The 18,173-nt window shown below is 34.0% G+C and overlaps 1 protein-coding gene across 3 annotated transcripts in view; it reads left to right on the top strand.

Annotated features, from left to right (window-relative positions):
* The first annotated feature begins 1,268 nt into the window (after positions 1–1,268).
* Positions 1,269–18,173, top strand: part of LOC119639569 (putative mediator of RNA polymerase II transcription subunit 12) — a 29,352-nt gene continuing 12,447 nt past the window's right edge. The window contains exons 1-2 of one of the 3 annotated variants that reach the window (XM_038037021.1): positions 1,269–1,422; positions 3,941–4,160. The gene's annotated coding sequence lies outside the window, so the exon portion shown is untranslated. Of the gene's footprint in view, positions 1,423–3,786; positions 4,161–18,173 lie in introns of those variants that run through there. The other 2 variants (XM_038037023.1, XM_038037022.1) reach the window with 2 other exon arrangements.

Genomic DNA, 18,173 nt, shown 5'->3' with positions numbered 1-18,173 from the left:
TTATAGCAAGCAAAAAATTTGTTGTAAGCTGTTTGTTTGTGTAGTGATGTTTGGTGGTGGTGCGTCTCTTGTTTCTATAAATCACACAATCATCACAAGGAATCGGAATCACGAATACTTTTATTATCGCTTTCAAAGATGAAGGTTGAGTTCAACGGATAATTATTTGAAAAAATATTTCAAATAAACTAAAATAAATGAATAAAAATAAAAATAGTTCTTTTTTTTTTTTTTTTTCTTTTTTTTTTAAATTTTAAATAAAAAAAACAATTTTTTTTTTTTTGTTTCCTTTAAACAATGTTGAAAAATTATTACAAAGGATTTGTAAAATTAATTAACTAAAATTATAAAATGTGTAGAAAGTGTGAATGGCTATAAAAAAAAAATAAAAAAAATAAAAAAAAAAAACTATAGACGAGCAAAAGAGAAAAAATGACGAAAACAAAAAAAAAAAAAGAAGCAAATCAAGGCTTAATACAATTTCTTCCAAGAAATAAATAATCAAACAAAGTAAACACAGATATGGGAGAATTGAAATGAAGAGCGAGAGTAAGAGCGAGTGGCGTTGCGTGCAAATTTTTTACTACTAGTAGCACTGTCTGTTTTTTTATGATCAAAGTAAAATCTCCTTATCCTTGTTGTTTTGATGATCTTGAAGTTTTTTTTTTGTTGTTTTCGCGCTTATGATGATAGTTGATGTAATTAACTGAATTAACTGAAGGTGCGCGCGTTGTTTTGTGTGTTCGTAATTTACTATGCATATCGCTTGTTCTCTCTGTGTACTCTGGCTATATTATTCTTTAATAACACATACATACAAACTGTAAATTAACAATTTTTGTTTGTGAACGAACAACTTCTCTGCTATTGAGAACGGTTTCAAATCATCTATACATGTTACAAAACAATTTTAGAGTTATGTGCAACATATTTTTGTTTTTTGTTTTTTTTTTTTTGTTTAATATGCAATTTCTGCAAATCCCTGACTGTTTAATCGCATAAGCTGGCGAACAACGTACTGCAGGCAAGCGACGTCGTCATCAGCAGCATCAACGCTCTGAAAACATCTTTATCGTCATGTGCTAAAAACGGCGATCCTGCATAGTCATCAAACCTCTGCGGCGCACAAATATCTGCAAACATACACTTTATTTTGTTTTTTTTCGTAATGATTGATAGATGTTCTTAGTTTTATTGTTTTTTTTTTTTTTTTCATCTTCTTCTTCTCCTTATTTCATTTGGTTTTACGTCTTTGATGCTTACATCACATACGGACGTGGTTGACGAAGTTGATTGCATCGTACTTCTGCAATGCATTGCCATATAGCATATATATGTTAAAGAATTGAAATGCACATGTAAATGTTTGGTATGTTTATGCGTGCGTTTGTGTGTGTGAGCGGCGTATAAGCACATAAGGAGGTAATTCTTTTATTTTATTTTTATTCATTTAAGCGAGCCAGGCATCTTAAGGCATCTTTTTGTTATCTTCTTACAAACTCCATTATTAAGCGTTTAAGAGCATGCTCCAAATTTACCGTTACATATATACAAATTATTAAAAGCTTCTTATTTTTTTTTTTTTTTTTGCTTTAAGAGAAATACGCATTTTTCAAAAGTTTGATTTTTTTCCCTTCTTTTCTTCGAAAAAATTAATTTAAAGTTTCTCACTGCAATTATATATAAAAAGAGTGATTGTTCGATAATTTAAAGGAAGGCAGGCACCACCAATACCAAGCAAAATCGAAAGATTGCTTCTTTACATTGGTATATTTTGCATACAAACTTCAAATCTTTTATTGCTTTTGATTCCTTCTTTTGCTATGGTCTTATTCCCTCTCTCTCTCTCTCTCTCTGCTAACAATTCTTTCTAATAAAAATTCTTTCTTCTTATCTATTCTTCTAAATAACACGAGCTTTGCTTGCCATCTCATAAACTTCCTTCTCCTTAATTATGATAAACATTGTCATGTCCTACGATTTTAGTTAAATTGTCAATTGTTGGTAAGAAATAATTCGGTGTTAACAGAAAATTTCATAGCCCTTTTCGTGGTAAATACCAAGTGTCTCCAGTAAAGATGATAAGGCATCTTAGAAATTATTGAGCATGGATGGGGTGGGTACAAGAGATCCTAAATTCAAAAAAAAAGTAAAATAACCCGCCAGTAAGTAAAGGAGACCCGATTATATTGCCCAGATTTCAATCAAGTTATTTATAGTAATTTGCTTCCTAACGATGGAACTTTTCAAATACCATACAATTCGACCGATCAAAAATATAAACTTTTTCATCTCCTATTAAGTTGTACGAAAAAGAACGCGAGTGAGAACTTTTATGTCTGTGTTTGATTTCTTGTTCCCAACACTGACTAACTCCACCGCAAATAGTTTCGGGTGAACCATTTTTCAGACAACTTTCCTTCTTAGGCCCGAATTTTGAAAAAGTCTTCAATATAGGAAAACAATTTTCAATTGTTAAGATTTGCCGATAAAAATCGGTTGAAAAATTCTATTTGAGCATATTATACAAATGTAAAGCATTTGGATTGGAATGGAACCATATATAATGTTTCTTTCAAAATATAAGCCTTTAAGCGGCAGTACATCTGCCCAAATTTTAAGGATTTTATTGTAGTACTCCAGAAATATTTTTTTTATTAGGAATCAAGACTTTGTGGAAGGATCCACTTTATCCACTTAGAACATCTGATAATATGCAACTGAGACCTTGGCGTGTAGGTAAAAATCGCGCCTGCCAAGTCAACGTTCGTACATAGTGTATCGTAGTTGCTCGGTTGCTGGGCATACACCTACTAGACAACTGCTCCACCTCCTCCCCCATCTCTCGCTTTTCGTGTTACACAAATAGGAAGCATGCTCTGAGTAATTGGTTACATTTAAAAAAAATAAACTATATATATGTATATAATTTCTGGCAATAGAAAATTTGGATCCCGTGGCAAGAGTTGCGTGTTCAAGAACTATGAAAGCTCTTCGACCTGGGAAATAGTAAAAAATTCAAAAAAAAAAACTCGAAAAATGGTTGAAAAATGGTCATTTTTCTTTACTATCACTTTGTGATATTCAGGCTCGAGCCGTGCCTGTTGCCACGGAAGTAATCACCGCTTCTATTGCCTGTGATCAACTTCTGATCGGCTTCTTTTGATACAGATGGGATAATTAAATTCGGGGAACTTTTAAAGGAACTAAGAACGGTACTCTGTGCTGGGAACTCCGAAGCGTAGTATCTTTTTAATTTAGCCAGAGAAATGAATTTTAAGACTAAAGTTGGCTTTGGTTCACTTGAAGTGATTAAACACTTCGGGCACAAAAATATACAAAAAACTTTCTAATCAAAGCAATATTTAAAGTTTGATTAACAAGAACTTCTCAGCCAAAGAAAAGAAGACTCTTCTTATTACTTTTTTAATAAAAGCTATCACGCATAGGAAATTCGCAACTTATTGCCCTAGATTCGAAAGAATGCGATCACTTCTCTTTCTGCCACGATGTCGAATTTTGGCTTAAATTTGCACTTTTGCAGCCCCCACGTGCCAGCACGTAATTAGTTGCTGTTCAAATATGAAATTCCAAAATGATCGTAATCCGCATATCATTATGCCCATAATAGTGACAAACAGTCCTTAGAACCACAATTTTAGGAATCGAGATGAGGAAAAACGATTTGAGGCAACACTTGAACATTCAGCTTCAAAATGGATTTTCATCGGTTGCTTAGATGCTGGGACAATTTCAAAGAGAACGCTATGTTCAGAACTCCACACACACAATGGCAACAACAGAAAGTTCTATCTGTGCAATTGTCAATCCTTTCAGGGAAATCTTACTATGAAGCGAAACGTGTTGTATTTTTTGAAGAATGCCCAATACATAGCTACATATATAAAGTGTTTTGTTTCTCGATCTAAACTTTTTTTAGACGTCTTTGCCAATATTAAAGAGCATGAAGAGAAATTCAAGTTTAAGTAGCAGAGATGCTGAGCAGAAACCTCTAAATAGAGTTATCTGGATGCCGTAACGGATAGGTAGTTAGGGCAGCAGTATCTTACGCTTCCTAATTTTGGACGTGGTATGCATCCAGTCGTAACTGCTTAACAAGGCTCTGTTAGCGCATTTACAGCGCGCTGTTATAAAAGTTGGTAAGTAAGTGTCTTTGCTAATTAAATTTAAATTTATCTTCATTTATACCCTGATCTTTCCAAGGCGAACTTGTCGTACAATGCTTTGCCGGTTCTCAGTTTTGTAGGCAAAAAACAATTTCCGTAGCGTGATTATTAAAAAGCCGTTAGTTACACTTTGAATAAATACATTTTCTCCGAATTTTTATCAAATGGTAATAAACAACAAGTAGTAAGCCTGAAGTAGCAAAGAGCGGGACCACCCAGCAATTTTCTTTTATACCTAAAAGCTTAAAAATTAATTTTATTGCTTACTCAAGCATTAATTCCTTCTCGCCTTGGGGCCAAAAACGGCACGTATTAAGCATCTTGCTTGTATATGTAAATATGCAAGTACGAGAAGAAAAACAAAAAATACATTGAAAAACATCCCTTGGACTTATGATTTAAATACTCTCGAAAATATGTCACAATTTGAAAAAAAAAAAAAAAAAAAAAAAAAAATTGAATCATTACACAACGTATTAAACATACAAGTTTATATGTAGAATATACAACTTGTATATATATATATATATGAATAAAATATATTTATATTAGTAATAATAGTAATATTAATAAAATATAAATACACATATGTATAAACATCAATTCTCGGATTACAATAAATTTGAACATTCAGTGCTATTTTAATAAACAAATTTCGAACAAGTTGACAATAATTTAAAAAGAGAAAAACCAAGTGACGAGACTTTAGTCGACCCCACCGCCCACCTTTTCAATACCCTACACCACTCGACACTTACGGCGTTAAAGTGAGCCTTCACCATTCGTGGGCCTAAGCAGGTCACTCTTCTCGAAAACTGTGGACAGACGGACAGAGAGACAGATTAGATTAATTCAGAGAGTGATTTTAAATTGGTCGGTGGATCTATTTCAAGTTCATCTGGACATCGCATGCATCCGCACAAACTTGATGTACCCTTGTAGGGCGCAACTGATGTAGGGCAAAAAAAAAAGGAGAAAAAAACAAATTCCTTAAAATCATATGAAAAAGACAGGAGAGAAACATCATTTATTACGTCATTATAAATATGTAGTCAACGAAAACTTCAAGAAGACGAAAGAAAGAAAGAACTAAGCCATGGAATTGCATGTCTATGCGCACACACGCTGTGTACGTGTATGTATTCGTAAGTTCAAGTGTACAATAAATTTTCTAGTTATACCGTTATGAAGGGAGAAAATTATATGACGCAGTAAACCCACTTACTTACTTAGAGGGGGAAAAGTCATCGAGAAGAATTTTTACAAACATATGTGTGTGTATGCTTAAGCGTTTAGCAAAAATTGTTGGTCAATTTTTGCGTGTTAGATTCGCATGTGAGTTTATGACTCATTTATGATTCGAGAATGACTTGATAATTCTTTTTTTTTTTCTTTGCCTCTCTTTCTCACTCTTATTCTACCCTTCGTCTTCTTCGTGCATACAAGACATCACGTGCTTTTTAATATAATTTAATCCCATGCCTTTTGTGTGCATCAAGACAGTTGTTACTTTAGTGCTTACTGCACAGGGAATATATATTTATGAGATGTTGATAATGCTTTCAAATACAATACAATTTGAGATCTTGCAGAATATATACATTAGAGACATTTTGCCACCGATTTATTAAAATCACTGCTTGGCGGTGTTTTTTAATCTCAAATTTTCCAACGAATTCTTACCAGATTAACATATAAACGATTCCGTCATATAGATCGGCGCCTTCAGTTATCAACTCGTATATTATTATTATTTATGACATTACGTTTTATTTTCATCATTCAATCAATGATCGAAATGTTGCGAATTTCCCCGTCCCCTATGGGTCCCTTTCTACTACTTCTTATGGCTGCCCAGACAAGCTTTTCTCGCACCGTGTATTCATTTAGAGATGGAAATTGAATTGCAAGTAGTTCGGGAAGATCCATTTAACATCTCTCATCATCGGGTGTCAGTACAAAATTTCAAGTCTGTCGAAAAATCTTCAACTCGATCTACTACAACACTATGATCAGAAACTATTAAGAGTTTCGCTGATAGTAAATAGTAAATAGTAAACAGTAGGATTATTTCCCTTTTTTAAACCAAACGGGTCGGGTCATTGGTTCACACGAATGGCAAACACCCTTACTAACATCTGCATCAAATTTCAGATCATTTCCTTTAAAAGTTAAAAAGAAACTGACTTTCAAGCACTTGTTTACTTTCAAATAGAGTGTAACTTTTTCATTTCGCGTCGTGAGTGCGGTTATAGAGAGGACAGTGCAACCAAATAGCTTCACGCAAACGATAGCATAACGCTTAACTAATATTCATTATAGGAACTCATCACAGGAAATTTAGTCTTAGCACTCTTTAATTAACGCTGTTGATCGTCACAGGCAAAGTAAAAAGATAATAGCGACGGGTCTCAGGTAAAGCCGTGTTTTACAATCTTTGGCAGATGCTTGCGTAAAGCTTCCGGCGCAATCACTTAACCATTTATGTGTGTCGACCGGCTTAGTTAGTATTCCTGCCATTAGCCAAATATGTTAAACTGTTTTGCTTTCTGTGAGGATCGCAATGCCTCCCTGCGATGAATACAATTTTCTTCCTTATCTCGCGATTAGTTTAATGTCCGTATATGAAGAGTTTCTTAACATTTGTTCTTTACTCTGAACCTATCTATTTTTGTTTCCCTGATGCGATTTCCCTTTGCAAAGGGAAAAAAGATCTGAGAGGGTATTTATTTTGATAAGACGTTTGCGACATTTGGAGAGAATCTTGAAAACCCTTATATAATTTTTGATTAAGATGAAGGTGGTACGTATAACAGAAGAAGATTTCATTTATGTCCGAATATAATTTCCTTACTAATGCCCAACTCTGATAGGGCGATGGTCAGTAAGATTATAACTAAAGCGATGATCGAGAAGACTTTCATATACGAGAGGGAGACAAAAAGGCGTTGAGAACATAATCAAATCTCATGTCTCAAAACAGGAGAGTTATCATATTACAGACTTCATTAAAAGTATTCGGGAGAGAAGAGGTTTTCTTTAGGATATTGCCTTGACTTGAAAGGTGACGAAAAGTTTAGATTCCATATGCAGTTGAGCTTTTAATGTTAAACGCTGTTCGCGAGATCCCAAGATCAAATCTGTATGATTTTCTTTGTGTTGTGAATGTGTGTAGCGTTATTTCACCGCGTGCGACACTTTGCGATTACATTAAAGTTAATTGAAATTTAAAATTTTTAATAAATAACAAAATTTCATTACTAACGACCGAAATCAATTCGAAGAATGAGTTTTTTTTGTTTTTTGTTTTTTGTTTTGTTTTTTGTTTTTTGGGGAATTTTATAAAAACGCCAAAGACAGACACAAACGTATTCAGGTACAGTTTAGATTATGGGCGGCATTTTAAATTATATATATACACGTATACATGTATACGAAAAATATAAAAAACTTGAGATTTTTCTTGTGAAAGGCTTTAAATCCATACCAAGCTATCTTTACAATTTTTATACATATTTAAGTTGAAAGCAAATATGTCGAAATTCAAAAAGGAAAGAGAAACACGCCGAGTTTGAACTAAATCGTATACAATCAAATTGTGAAGCGAAAAAAAAAAAATCAATATCAAGATAAATATTTCTTCCTTAACAAACGTCGTGAGATCGACCGGAAGACATGATGACCAAAAATAACACAACTTTTTAATAAATACATATATGTGTGTAATTCTTTCCTTTATACCATCATCTATACATGCAACTGAACATTCTTATTTGTGTGTGCGTCTACCAAAAAAATATTTATGTATGTATATGAATACACACATAATCTAAACTTTAGCAAATACCGCCACCATTAGCCTTTATTCCCTTCTGTTTTTTTTTTTTAACATAACATTTTACCCTTCTTTTTTTTTTATTTGAGTTTTTTTTGTTCATCATCTTCATTTTCCACTTTTGTGTGATTTCGTTCTTTTCCCAATAAAGGTTCAATAATTATTTGTTGTTCAATTCTTATCCATCGATTTCGGCCAGCAATGTAGGGCAAAATTAATGATTATACGCTAATATCGGTTTGTAGGTTTTTCAAATAACCAAAAAAAAAAAAAGAAAAAAAGAAATCATAACGAATTCAAGATCAGTTAAACACATACATAAAAGTGTAAAGTCAATCATCAAATGGAGATAAAATAATGAACGAAAGTTTAGTTAAAATTGTTCTTTGCTTGATATCTAAGATATGATTACCTTAAAATCGTTCCTCTCTAGGTCGCGCGCGCTCTACTCATTTTCTGCTCTCTCTTAATCTGAATCACTGATTTTTGTGCTTTACAAGCGATTGCCGAACTCGAATAAAAGCTAGCGTCGGCCACGATCATTAATAATTTGCTTATTGTAGTACTGCGAGCACTGCTGCATCATATATATAAAGGTAAGCGGATATATTAAGGCCATTAAAGAGCGAATAGTAAAGTCATCGCTCGGAAAAATCATCTTTTTTTTTTTAGTAGTAGTCGCTGAGCGTTGTGAGTATAAATTTAAATTAACGTGACCCAGGGCCCACTACGAGATACCTCACACAACTTCGCCAAATGCTTTCATTAAATCATTAGACCGAAAATGGCATAGCTCTCACGTTAGGGGACGCGCAAAACGTCAACTAACATAGTCGAAATTTAGCAAACATAATCTATTGGCCAAAGGTTTTATGATTTTTTAATTGGTCCCGTCATAAAACCCTCCAAATTAGACTTTGTCGGCATAAAAGAGCTGAGGATTCATCAGCGCCCATATATATGATGAGATCTAGACCTGTCTATCTGTCTGATGTCTATCCATTTAAATTTGTGTTCAAGCATCAGGTCCCGATTTTTCAGATATGTTGATGCAATCTGGTACGCGAACGTGTTTGTGCCCCGGGGCGAACGCTATTGAAAATGATTTGAATCGGTGCATTTTTTCAACCAATCCCCATATAAAGCCTAATTTCGAAAAGTTGTTAGGATATTTAATGATCGACCCTGTTCTGCTGTAAAGTTTTTATTTGTCTTTAGCGATTTTTTCTAAAGCAAAACTGACCAACTGACGATTTTCTTTATTAATAAATTTCTATTTGAATGGTTGGTCTTCCTTTGCATATTTGTTATTTCTCTTTCTGAGAAGCATTGATCGAACTATAAAGACGATAAGGCATACGTGCATACGTACACACATTCCAATGAATGAAGTGGCCAAAGGAATTCTTGTTTAGAAAGTGCTTTTTACATACGGTCTGCACTGTCCATATTTCTTTCTTTAAATTTTATGCTCCCGAAGCCCGAAACCTGACCTCAATATTTGTAGTAAACTTGCTGTACAAGATGAAAAATTACAAAATAATGGTTAGTAAAAGAAAATATCTCTAAATTTTCCTACGTCCAGGAATTTGTCTCAGGAAGCTTGGAAATATTACTACGATTCGATTCTAAGAAAAGATGCGCTCGAAAATTTTACGATAGCTAGAAGTAGGATTTTAAAAACGGGAAAGCTTTTCTTAGGCAGACGGGAAGGGCATCTCTCAAAAGAAAATACCTTGAAATTTTCTTCCAGTCATGGAGACGAATTCATAAAAAACAAAGAAGACAATTCCATGATATCTTCCCATCAAGATTTCGCTTACAGCACACCCATCAATCATTTAAGGATTGTGTTTGTGTGTTTGCCACCTAAAAGTTTTCTAGTTTTCTCCCTGATGTCTGTCTCTTTACTTCTTTCTAAAAAAAGTACAGTTAATATTGAAGTAAAAGAAATTTTTAGAAGTTCATCAGGCGATATAGTTATAACAATAGATTCTCTGGTCAACACTTAATTATATTTTAAATATTTAAGTGTAATTAATTGATACATTTTTCAAATTATTGCTAATAATTTCTTTGATTCTAAATAAAATCATAACAAATTCATAATTTTGACGGCTATAATGAAAGTAATAAATAAGTCATTTAGAGAGAAGAGAATGTTCGCCTTTTTTTTTTTGCTTTTTTTTTTTAAGAAAGCCATGATGAACTTTCTGGCTGGACACGTAAAAAATTATTATTATTATTATGCAACAATATTCGAAAGGCAGAAAAGTTGTTGCTTTACATTGGTGTTAGTGCTGATGCTTGTACATAAATAACGATTATTGCTCTGATGGCCCAATAAATGTAACGCTTACAAAAATACTTATATAAAATACATGCGAAATAGTAGATTAAAAAGCCGTTACGAGAGAAGAAGAAATCAGGATATAAAGTGACTAGTATGTATGTATACGTGTTTTGTCTAAGAACTCAAAAAAAAAAAAAAAAAAAAAAAAGAAGACAACATTCTAAACCGTTTAAAGGAGAAGAGACAAAAAGAATTGCTTTGAAAAGAATTTGAGATGACCTTCAATTCAATCTTAATTCATTCTATGGTTTCTGAGGGCAGTTCTTGTTCCAATTTTACTCGAAGTGTTTTGGACAAACTTTTTTTTGTAAGAAAGGTTTCTTTTTATTTCGATTCTAAGACATGCGATAACAGTTTGGTGGGCCACAGCTACGTATCAGGTCTTTTCAAAATAAGGCGAAGTGAACGATACCGTGCTCCGATCCGAACGATTTTCAATAGCTTTCGTCGCAGGACCAAAACATGAAAAACTTCGGACTGTAGGTTAAACACAAGAACAGACAGGGAGATCGGTAGCAATAAGCTTTAGCCGATTTTGGCTTGAGGTGCTTAAGAATTCTTGCCTATGTTCAGATTAAGTTGTGTTGCAGATCGAGATCTTCCAGTTACCCTTCTCTTTTGCGAGAGAGAGAGGGATATATTCAAATTTTACTTAATTGCTGATCATTCATTTCGTCTCACATAGCCCCACCTGTTGCTTACCTTTTTCATTTCATCATCCAAGAGTTCAAGTAACGAAAAATCTACGCAATGGATCTAATAACAAACGAAATCATAAAATTGTTATATCGCTAGGCATCATATTGGAAGATGTAGAAGAAGAGACGATGCTCTTTCATAATGCGAGTTACACAACTTACCTAAGACTACCACTATGAACAAAGAATTGCATTGAATGGCATATTTATATGTACACGTATGTAACCTTACGGTGGTTAGATGATAGAGGATAGAGGGTAGGGGATAGAGAAAATTAACTAGTCCAGATCAAAATGGAGCAACCAATATTTATATATATATATATATATATATATATATATATATGTGTATGTGTGTGTATGTTTTTTTTTTGTAAGTTTTCCTAAGACATAGTGTTGTGTTACCCTCTCCCACTTATGATTTTCACCGTATTCTAAACAAAAACAAGCAAAACCAGTTATAGGATGTGAGCAACAATCATAGTTGCGCCTTGTGTTATAAACTAAAACACACACATATACATACATGCATAACTATGGTTACAGTTATTGAGCGTAGCTCAGACATTATCTGTAGTAATAGTGTTCTAGTAGGACTACCCATCACTACTATTGTACAGTTGTTATTGTTGTTTTTGTTGTTGTTGTTGTTAACATAACTGTAACACATATAAATTTGTGTTATGCCATATGAGTGCGCGAATTCAGACACATACACAAAGGAATGCTGCCTGCACATATTTATATATGTAATTCTTTTGATAGCTTAAATGCAGCAGTAGTAGTAGTAGTAAGCGCAATAAACAGGAAAGCATTGCGGCGGCAACAGGCTTTTTATGTATGAATATTACGTGCTCGTTCCTATGCTATGTTGTCTGGGTGGCTCTAGGTGACCACCGAATGTAAACACTAACACAGGCATAACTGATCAGGCAACTAAACAGGCAGACAAGTAGCCAGTCAGTCAGCCAGCCAGCCAGCCAGCCAGCCAGCTAGGCAGGCAGGCAGGCAGGCAGCTAGGTAGTTAGGTAATCAAGCGGGCAGTTATGCAAAGATGCAAACTTAAAACAAGTTCAGTTCGGAACCAGTTTTTTACTTTGCTCTTGATTTAATTTTCGTGGCTATAGAATTTTGCAGATAACCGAACTGAACCAAACATCAAGCGGCAAACAATAACAACAATAGCGAACGATAACTATATGAACTGAAAACATCCTACTGAATTTTTATATCGAAAAATAAAAGAAGAGGCGTTTTCCAGCCGTAGTGAAAAGAGGAAAAAACAATAGCGGGAAGCAGATGCTGTGTTCCTATGTTTGCGTGTATGCGTTTACCTGAGGTAAGGCAAGGTGACGTGCTAAGCATTTATATGGTGTAATTCTTGTGGCGCGTTCTCTAATTCTTAATTTTCGCTGTTTTTGTTTTTGCATTTTTATTTGATAATTTTCGTACAATCACAAGCGCGCACACACACACACACACACACACACATAAACGCAATTATGAAAGCATGCGCCAAGAATTTTGACTAGATTTCCAAGCAGAAGACTAATGAATCCAAGCAAATTAGCCAACCGACCAACCAACCAACCAACCAAGAAGGAGGCATCTTAAGGCAACTAACACAGCTTGGCTCAGTTTAATCATTATTGGCTTCTTTCTCATCCATAGCAATGATCACCACTAAGATATCAAGTCATTAGTGCTATTTTGTATACGTGTGTAAGTGTATATATATATATATGTGTGTGTGTGTATGTGTTTGCGCTTTGTTTGATTTTAAAAACGTGTTTAGCTAAAAGACTGCAAAACTAACAGTAATTCTTGATCGTCGTCTTTTTTTTTTTTTTTTTTTTTTTTTTTTTTTTTTTGGTATATGTTCTGTTTACTTTTTCTTCTTTTCTTCTTAGAATTGATTCCCAGTTTAACTCTGGCTGCGACTAGTGATCATACTCTAATAGCTTTTAATTTGTAATTCTTGCTACGCATAGAATATCTCGTCTTTTCTATAATACGTTATTACGGCTATGCTCCTTTTCAATACTTTCTTTCGTTAGTAATTGAACAAACTTTAAAAAAAAATAAATAAAATTTCTTCATGAAAAATTTCTTGTAATTATGACGAGAGCGCCGTGTCTTTGCCTTCTAGTTACATGCAACAAGACATATTTTGGTTTTTATTAGCTAATCCGCTCCGTTTGAATGAATTTCGAATTTTACTAAGCAAACCGAATACTTCTCCTTTAACTGACAATAAAAACCGATTATCTTAACAAATAAAAAAGAAGGCAAGGAAAAGTCCAAAACTTTTCTTAAAAACGCATTTTCAACTTGGCTGCCGGAGATGGACAACAAAAGAGGAGTACTACTCTCTATCTCTCGCTGTCCCTCGTCCTCTCTAATATGAAAATGTTTTTTCTTTCAAAATCCAAGAAGCATTTTTGAACACTTTCGAAATCCGGAGAACGCAATGCTGCTTCTGAGCGACAAATTTTTTTCTAAACCAATCCGTTCCGATTTTATTCATTTTTGTAGAATAAAAGTAGGCGGTGTAGGCATAGCCCTCGACCGGTTTGGCCCATCTTCACCATCCACCTGTGCGCAATGCTTTACCAATTAGGTCGATATCTTTATTTTTGTAGATGTGAGAATATTCATCACAGACATTACGTAGTTAGATATTGGCCGATCTGGTTCCTTCTAAATACCTGCTTGCTTGTAATGGTTTTGCCTAATTTTTTACAGATGTGAGAATACTTACTACAGACGGATAGATGGACAGACGAACTTAGATTGGTTACTGATTTAACACTGGTCAAGATTATATATATGTTATAAAATCTGAGACGGACATGCCTTAAAACTTTTTAGAATTTACCGATACCGATCAAGAATATATATAATATTTTAGAATGTCTAAAGTTTCCTTCGTGGTTTCTACCACGCCAACGTTACATACACCCAACTCTTTCTTTACACGGTAGACACGTTCCTTAGAAAACCGTGGATAAAAAATCGTATAAGACAATATATGCGGCATTTGATTAATTGCAAGATATGTCGAATAACTTTATGCAACCGGATGTGTTCAGGTTGAAATATAACGAGATAAATAAAAAAGTGATTCCAAAATTCGGATATGCCTCGTAGTAGAACAAGTTACAATTCGCTCTCGAACAAAAAGAGAAGAAACTGTTTTGTGAACCGTGGTATTTCAAAATCGGATGAAAAAAGAGTTGGGTGTATTAGGGCGCTTACCGGTTGATGGTTGTTTTGAACCATAACGTGCTTTAAGACTTTACTCTTAGAACTTATTTCTCTGCCTAAATTAATAATAATAATAATAACAAAACAATATTTTTGCTTGACAGTTTAAATCAAAACAGAGCCGATAGCAGGGAGGATGTGCGGCCGAGCAGCTGGTCGATTAGGTGTTAAAATGCTAGGGTGAACCGTCTCCTAATATTTCTTCTGAATAGATGGTTCAGATCCGCTTGTTGCAAGTATCCTTAAAACTTTTACGTTCTCTTCCCTATCGAAATGACGGATATGGGGGAAATGGGAGTATATTTAATTTATTAATTACGGCATCTTTATGCCGAGATATTATTGTTAAATAAAATACTTAGTTGAGAATACCAACGAACAATGTTATCTAAGCGATCAAATCCACTATTAGTGTAGATCGTTATAAATGTTAGAATAGATTACAGTAAAAGCTCTTAAAGTAGCGCACAGCTCTTATAAAATGAATCATTTATACGTTTGTAATTTTCTATGCTTTGTAAAAGTTGTCTCCTCAGCAGTAAATAATGGGCGCGCAAGTCTTGAGGGCTTTTACTGTACTCTATAGCATTTAACAACCGTGTCTTTGATACAATAACCATAGCTGCGATTTTAGTTCTTTTGTAAACAAACATACAATGTTTAATAACTCTTGTATGTACGAGATTGAAGTTATAATGCGCGCTTTCATTGCTTTGTTTACAAAGCTAAAAAAACGATTTTAGATATAAACAACATATTTTAGCACTGCATAGACATTCATAAGCAATTTATTGTGTTACTCACGCGTCCGCTTTTTTAATTAGTTCTTCTTCTTCTTCTTCTTCTTTTTTTCTTTTACAACCAATCTCTCAAATTTTGACGCCAAGAGATTGGCTTTTGTTATATTTTATGCATTTTTCTTTTTACTGCACAGACCCATCGCTTAGGATAGTTTAAATGTATAGCGCTTGCATAAGGTACATGCAACCCAGCCGTAGATGCATAAATAAATGGCATAAGTGATAATATACAGGCATCTCTCTTATAACACGTACCGTGCTGCATCGAAGACCGTATCGTGTTATACGAAGCTTTCTTCTACATATATGTTTTAATCAAAAAGAAGAAGGAGTAGAAGTGTATAATATACTTGGAGAATATGTACTAAGTCGTATAGAAGCCTATCTAATTTGTGTATACCGTGAAGTTCAAGACTTTAAGGTGCAAAATTTATGATGAAAATGAAAAAATAAGTTAACTTCAGGTTAAAGAAAAACCAAAAGAAGTAAGTAAGTAAGAAATTTATATTCGTCCGCAACTCAATCCCTCATACCCATCAGCATCCATACTCTACATATATATCTTCTCTAGTCCTTTTATTTGATATGGAGAGATAATCAATATTTGGCCATAGCTTGGCACTTATTGAGACATAGAATGTATCTTCAGTTGACGACTATTGTTCACCTTATGAGTAATAAGCCGGGAAAAAATAAAAATTTTAGAGGCACATGCCTCCTTAGCGTAAGTGGTGTAGGGTATAAAAAACCCAGTGGAACCCAGTACATATTCGATTTTTTGAAATCGTGTTGTGTAATATTCGCAAATTTTGCATCATGTTTAACAAGTACCCTGTTAAACAACGGGCGCCTGTAGTTAAAAGGTTTTATCCCTTGTTAACAAACAATAACATTTGTTTACCGTTAGTAAGGAAATATTAAATTTTAAAATCTTTGTCATGTCTTTGCAGATGCGAAGGGGATAAAAACAATTCGGGACGCACCGCGATATATTATCACATTGATATGATGTGAGTAATAAAAAGATCTCTTCAATTCTTCTCAGATAGAGAATTTTATGTTATTTCTATGTTCTACTCTTCCTCTTCTTTTTGTAAGAATTCAACCAATCAACAGCAGATGGCTCGCCTGGCTAAGTAGATAAGATTCAATATGAACACGAAGTAGCTTTTGTCTGAACCTTAATAAAATTAACGATCAGTTTTGGTTTGCAATTTTCCTCATCTCGACACGATTTTCACATTTTTGATATAATTTTTGCTTGAATTACTCTCACACATTTCAAAATGTTTTCAAACATAGCTTAGATAATATTTAAAACACCACAACTACCGACTACAACAGTTTACGCGTTCGCGCAAGGCATGCAATGATCTAAAATTTTCTGCTGATCTTTATTTATGTGAAATAATCTTTAAATATCCCTAAGGGATTTGATGCCCCCCGGGTCGCTTAAAAAGACAACGTTCTAAGGTACGTTGTCAGCTGGCAATAAACAAATCCGCAATACAGAAGAAACTGAGACAATCTCATAATATATTGGAAAGCCTGCTTTCCAATTGTTCAGCAAAGCCACTCAGAAATTGCTTTCGAAAAAGGTCCCGATCGGGGCAAAGCAATTAACGCTACAATCTTAATCCCAATTTATTTCGCTTTCAGTGGGAAGAGTATTATCATATAACTTGGAATAGATGGGAAATAAGGAGGAAGTAACATTTTTGGCACTAATTTTTGCATCGAAGATGCAAAGGTTTCCGCCAAAGTCTAGGTAGCACTTTTTAAGAAATGCATTCGTAGAATTGAAAATTATAGGCAAAAAATATGAGCAAAAGTAGCTGTTTTTGCTGAGGTTGATTAAGTTTTCCCTACCTTGCAGGCGTGAACAGGGACAGGGACAAATTGCGCCCATTTTTTAACTTCGTATTCCTAATCGATCAAGGAATGTTTGTGCCAAATTTTTGCTTCATCTTTTATTGCGACTATGCGACTATTCAATGAAAAAAGATGATCAAGAACAAGACGATGCTTTTTGGTAGACATAGGTATATACAAAATATCAGAGGGGCAGTTCTAGTATCTTTTCTTCTAAATCTCGTTTTTTTTCTAAATCTCTTAACAACTTTTTGCATTTATTCTCTTGATGAAGTGTGAGGTGTTTGTATGTGTAGACCTTCAAAGGCTGACTTAATGTGAACCACGAGATCTGTTTACGTCTGTCTGTCCCTTGATTTGTTTATCATTCAGATCGCTGCTGAAATCACAATTACGAGTAGAGAGATTCCAAAAAAACTTACTCTCCATTAATTAGCTCCTTATCACTTTTCAGTTAAGTCGGATAATCCATCAATTTATAAATATTTTCGTGAAGATATTGATAGCAATTATTACAAAAAGAAATTTTCCCTCCGAAAAGTTGTCTCTTGTTGCTACCAAGTTCATTACCATTTCAGTATAAATATGTGCAGTGAAAGTAATGGAATGAAAAATAACTCTTTACCATCAAGAATGTTGACGAGTATACTCGTCATAACACGAACGACTAACATTTCTCTATTCTAGTTGCATACTCGTATACTTCATTTTTGCACTGCAATCGAAGGGCGCATTTTTCAAGAGAGACCGCGATGCCTATGATGATAAAAGTTTATACAAAGATCCGTTAAAAGTTCAAAGTCCAATTTTTTTCCGTTCGGGGGATTTGGAGAATTCTGCATTTACCAATGCTGCAGTGAATTTTTATAGACATGGTTGTGATTGATATCAGGGTTAATAGTTAAGATGAAAATAAATCTTTATTTGCTTTTCATTTTTCTTCTTTTTTTTTTTTTTTCTCTTCGTTTGGGCCTTCAAAACGTTAAATATTTAGGTCTTAGTTATGTGCGTTAATCAATTTTATGAATTTTTAATCTTAATCCTATATTTAATGATCTTTGTCTTCCTCTTCTTCTTCGGTTACCTTATGGTAATCTTTTTAAGAAAATAGGTAAAAAAAAATAAGAGAACATGAAGCGTGGTTCACATAAAATAAACCTA

The sequence above is a fragment of the Glossina fuscipes genome, unplaced genomic scaffold, assembly GCF_014805625.2.
Source record: "Glossina fuscipes isolate IAEA_lab_2018 unplaced genomic scaffold, Yale_Gfus_2 112, whole genome shotgun sequence".
Taxonomy (NCBI): domain Eukaryota; kingdom Metazoa; phylum Arthropoda; class Insecta; order Diptera; family Glossinidae; genus Glossina; species Glossina fuscipes.
Note: the sequence above shows the minus strand (reverse complement) of the source record. Positions and strands in the feature narration are given on the sequence as shown.